The sequence below is a fragment of the Rattus norvegicus genome, unplaced genomic scaffold (assembly GCF_021556685.1).
Source record: "Rattus norvegicus strain SHRSP/BbbUtx unplaced genomic scaffold, alternate assembly SHRSP_T2T unassigned-0000075, whole genome shotgun sequence".
Taxonomy (NCBI): Eukaryota; Metazoa; Chordata; class Mammalia; order Rodentia; family Muridae; genus Rattus; species Rattus norvegicus.
Window position 1 is genome coordinate 22,501 of NW_028238808.1, and position 4,970 is coordinate 27,470.

The window sequence follows — 4,970 nt, forward strand, 5'->3', positions numbered from 1 at the left end:
CGCCACCTGCCACCAGAAACCCAATCTCCCCCACAAGCTCCGCACAGCGGCAGGTCGACAGAGCCCCGTCCCGCGTGATCCCTCCTCGTACTCGGAGCGGGGAGGCGCGGGTCGCGGTAGGCGAGAGAGCAAACGCTGCGCGCAGAAGGCTGAGGTCAGGGCGGGCAGCCGAGGGGACCATCCGGGAGAAGCCCCTCGGAGATCGTAAAGCCCTTTCCGAAGATAGCTAGAGAAGGCAAATTCCTCACTGAGGGCGGGACGAACCCAACACCGACGAGCAGCCAAGGGCTCCGTGCACGCAACGGGAAACGAGCAACAGGCGCGGGACAGAACGGGAAGGACCACGCGCCAGCTGGTGGGGGGTCTGCGGTATCGGCAAAGGTCTCTTTCTCCGGGGTCTTCTTGAGCATTCGCGGACCGGGGGGACCTGCGACAGGTCCCCGCCGAGGGCCAGGCCTCTTCAAGGCGCACACAAAGGAGGAGCCTTGACTTGAGGGAGTCCGGTCTTTAAAAAGGGCCAGCCGCGATCGCTCAGCACCACCCTAACCGCGCAGGGCCCGCGGGTGAAGGCACCAAAAACATAGGCACGGGGTGGGCGCTCACCCAACGGAAGGAGCCTTTTAACCGCACACTCAACTCCTCGACCCCCCCCCTTTTCTGTCACCGTGCAGAAAGCCGGCAACTAGGACAAGGGAAAGCGTAAAGGCACAAGCACCATGGAGCACAGGAGGCACGCCGGGGAGCGGGAAGCGCCACCGCCAACTCAGAAGCGGGCACCTTGGTGGTCAAAGCCCGGAACGCTCCAGGAGCACCGCAAGGCTCACACAAAGCAGGGCGCGTGCACACACCATTCGGGAAGGGTATGCACCGCAGCGGGTCTACCACCTTCCCCCGGCACGGGGGAAGAGGGCCGCGAAGCAGTGAACGGCGTGGGGGCAAGCGCCCCCGACACGTCCACAGGGACACCGCGAACCACAGCAACAAGTGTGCGCGGGTCAGCGCTCGTGCCGGACAGCCGCACCCCTGACTTCCACACACCACCCTGCAAAGGAATGGGGAGGAGAGACGAGGGGCCCGCTGGCAGAACGAGAAGAGCGGTCGCCATTCGCGCTGAATGACCATTCGCCATGAATGTCCGTCCCTCGCCTGGCGCGGCTTAGGCCCCGGCCCGAAGAGAACGCGGCAGCACCACATCGATCCAACGGGAGCGAGACACGCCATGCATCGGGAACAACGGGCGTGAGAGCTTTCTAACACGCACTGGACGGGAATACGAGCGAGAAGAGCGAGAGAGAGCACGGGAAGAAGTCGCTAACACTGCCACACACACACAAAAAAAAAAAAATTTACCCTTCTCGAGGGCGAGAAAAAAAAGGAAGCGTTGCACTCGGGAGGCACGTGGCGTGGAAGAACGGGACTCAACGGGCAGCGGAGGTTCGGGAACTCCTTCAAAAAAAATAAAAATAAAAAAAAAATAAAAATAAAAAAATAAAATCCCCTTCGAAGGAGAAAAGGTGCAACTCGGGAGGCACACAGCAGGAAAGAAAGGGACACACCACCAAGCAGCGGAGGTTCGGGAACTCCTTCCAAAAAACAAAAAAAAAAAAAACAAAAAAAAAAACAAATAAAAAAACCGGTCGGCCGCAGAGGAGCACGCCAGGGGGTCACTAGCACCAAACGGGAAAACCCTTCCAGTCGCACTCGGCACCAACGACTCCTACCGGTAACGGACGACAACCACCACGGGGAAATCGGGAACGCCTGACACGCGGGACGGTTGTCATAAAGCTGCCCCAGAGAGCACAGGCAAGCAAGCACGGGAAAGCAGGAAGCGCGTACTCATGGGGGGGACGCTAAGCTTCAAGCATCGAAGAGGCCCATGCGCAGAAGAAAAGAGCTAGGGCTGGACAAGCAAACAGCCTTGGTGCAAGCCTCTTCCAACGTCCTTTAATGACAAAAAGAGTCAAAAGGACAGCGTGTCAGCATATATCTCCAGGTACAATAAGGACAGATAGCAAAGATGAAAAGTGTAAAAGACACAGGGATAAACATGACAGGCCACACGGAACGTCTGGAAGTCATGTTCGGTGACGTGTCCCCAAGAGGTCCCCATGTAGAAAGAGAACCGGACCGCAAAGGAACAACTGGTCGACCTTAGAACCCTGAGTGCTCACAGACCGAGGAGGCCATGGTAGATAGCCTGGAACACAGCTTCCCCTCGGCCTCAGAAGTCCATGCTCCCGCTGGCAGGGACCGGGGAGGATCCTGGAAAAAATAAAGTCTCGGAGGCGCCCCCTAGCCGGGACACCTCGGCTCGGAGGCCGGGGACACAGCACCCTCTCGGCCTCAGAGGTCCAGGCTCCCGCTATCAGGGACCGAAGGGACTCCTGGAAAAGAAAAAAAAAAAAATCCGTGGCGCCACCTAGCCGGGCCACCTCGGCTCGGAGGCCGGGGACACAGCACCCTCTCGGCCTCAGAGGTCCAGGCTCCCGCTATCAGGGACCGAAGGGACTCCTGGAAAAGAAAAAAAAAAAAAAAAACTCCGTGGCGCCCCCTAGCCGGGCCACCTCGGCTCGGAGGCCGGGGACACAGCACCCTCTCGGCCTCAGAGGTCCAGGCTCCCGCTATCAGGGACCGAAGGGACTCCTGGAAAAGAAAAAAAAAAAAAAAAACTCCGTGGCGCCCCCTAGCCGGGCCACCTCGGCTCGGAGGCCGGGGACACAGCACCCTCTCGGCCTCAGAGGTCCAGGCTCCCGCTATCAGGGACCGAAGGGACTCCTGGAAAAGAAAAAAAAAAAATCCGTGGCGCCACCTAGCCGGGCCACCTCGGCTCGGAGGCCGGGGACACAGCACCCTCTCGGCCTCAGAGGTCCAGGCTCCCGCTATCAGGGACCGAAGGGACTCCTGGAAAAGAAAAAAAAAAAAAAAAAAACTCCGTGGCGCCCCCTAGCCGGGCCACCTCGGCTCGGAGGCCGGGGACACAGCACCCTCTCGGCCTCAGAGGTCCAGGCTCCCGCTATCAGGGACCGAAGGGACTCCTGGAAAAGAAAAAAAAAAAAAAAAACTCCGTGGCGCCCCCTAGCCGGGCCACCTCGGCTCGGAGGCCGGGGACACAGCACCCTCTCGGCCTCAGAGGTCCAGGCTCCCGCTATCAGGGACCGAAGGGACTCCTGGAAAAGAAAAAAAAAAAAAAAAAAACTCCGTGGCGCCCCCTAGCCGGGCCACCTCGGCTCGGAGGCCGGGGACACAGCACCCTCTCGGCCTCAGAGGTCCAGGCTCCCGCTATCAGGGACCGAAGGGACTCCTGGAAAAGAAAAAAAAAAAAAAAAACTCCGTGGCGCCCCCTAGCCGGGCCACCTCGGCTCGGAGGCCGGGGACACAGCACCCTCTCGGCCTCAGAGGTCCAGGCTCCCGCTATCAGGGACCGAAGGGACTCCTGGAAAAGAAAAAAAAAAAAAAAACTCCGTGGCGCCCCCTAGCCGGGCCACCTCGGCTCGGAGGCCGGGGACACAGCACCCTCTCGGCCTCAGAGGTCCAGGCTCCCGCTATCAGGGACCGAAGGGACTCCTGGAAAAGAAAAAAAAAACTCCGTGGCGCCCCCTAGCCGGGCCACCTCGGCTCGGAGGCCGGGGACACAGCACCCTCTCGGCCTCAAAAGTGTCTATGGTCCCGCTGGCTGGGACCGAAGGGACTCCTGGAAAAGAAAAAAAAAAAAAAAAACTCCGTGGCGCCCCCTAGCCGGGCCACCTCGGCTCGGAGGCCGGGGACACAGCACCCTCTCGGCCTCAAAAGTGTCTATGGTCCCGCTGGCTGGGACCGGAGAGGAGGGAAGAAATAAAAAAAATAAAATAAAATAAAATAAAAAATTTAAAAAAAAAAATTGGAAAAAAAAAAAAAATCCGGGACGGGGCCCAAGCCTTCTGGTCGACCTCATCCAGCTGCCACCAACCCCTCCTTGTGTCCCAATAGGTCGTACAGCCACCCTCCTCCCCTGAAGTTCTCCAGGTACAACCTCCTAGCTAGAGATGGTCCCCAGACAGGACGGCGTCTCCGTCGCGCACCCGCCTGCTTGCCTGTCACCCTCTCACCCTGGCCGGCTCACCACAGGCACTTCCCCGTCCTTTGTCACCAACCGGGGGACAGGAGCGTTGCGGAAACTTGTCGCCACTAGGTGTCGCCCGACAGCGATCTCGATCAAGCAAACCAATACAGACTGTCACGCGCCGCCGCCGCCACACACACTCATTCCGTCTCTCCAGAGTGACCTCCCTAGCTCAGGGGGACACTCACCCACGCACAACGGGGCAGGTACCCACCACTTCTCCCGAATGGCACAAACGGTCCCGGTTGTCCCGCCGGAACACAGTGAACGCGGGATGGACTCGGGGCCAACCCCCTCAGGCACCCAGAAAAGGAAAGTAGGACGGAGCGGTGAAAACAGGCCACCTCTAAGTGAAAGGACATGCACTCTCGAATCGGTTAACAATTAGCAAGGAACAGGCACAGTTAGGAAAAGGGAGCGTCCAAACTCCGGCGTGAGGGGAGGGTGGCGGCGACCTCAGTTCCACACCATTTTTAAATGGCTCACTCATTTTTAAAACCCTCCACCGATCCCGATGGGGGGGAGGGGGGGGTTGTTGTTGTTCTCTGTTCCTCGCTGCCACCGCCAGCCGGCACTCACCAAACCACACACCTGCCACCCTCTTTGGAAGACTAAACACAGAGAGTAAATTAAAAGAATGGTGGAATGATGGTGGAATGGTTAAAATTCCCGTGATTTGTTTTCACTCTGATCAAAACATACTTATTTTGTGCATTTGCATTCCCTTGTTCACACGTGCCTCTGTGTGTGTGGTGGGGGGAGGGAGGGAGGGAGGGAGGGAGGGAGGGAGAAAGAGAGAGAGAGAGAGAGAGAGAGAGAGAGAGAGAGAGAGAGAGAGAGAGAGCCAATTTAAAAAATAAAAACATGG

General features: G+C 58.4%; 1 long non-coding RNA gene across 2 annotated transcripts in view; it reads right to left on the reverse strand.

Annotated features, from left to right (window-relative positions):
• The window catches only part of LOC147997689 (uncharacterized), an 18,741-nt gene extending 14,126 nt beyond the window's left edge, over window positions 1-4,615 (reverse strand). Inside the window, exon 1 of one of the 2 annotated variants that reach the window (XR_015647598.1) lies at window positions 4,317-4,615. This is a non-coding gene — a long non-coding RNA (uncharacterized LOC147997689). Of the gene's footprint in view, window positions 1-4,290 lie in introns of both variants that reach the window. The other variant, XR_015647599.1, reaches the window with a different exon arrangement.
• Window positions 4,616-4,970: the final 355 nt, after the last annotated feature.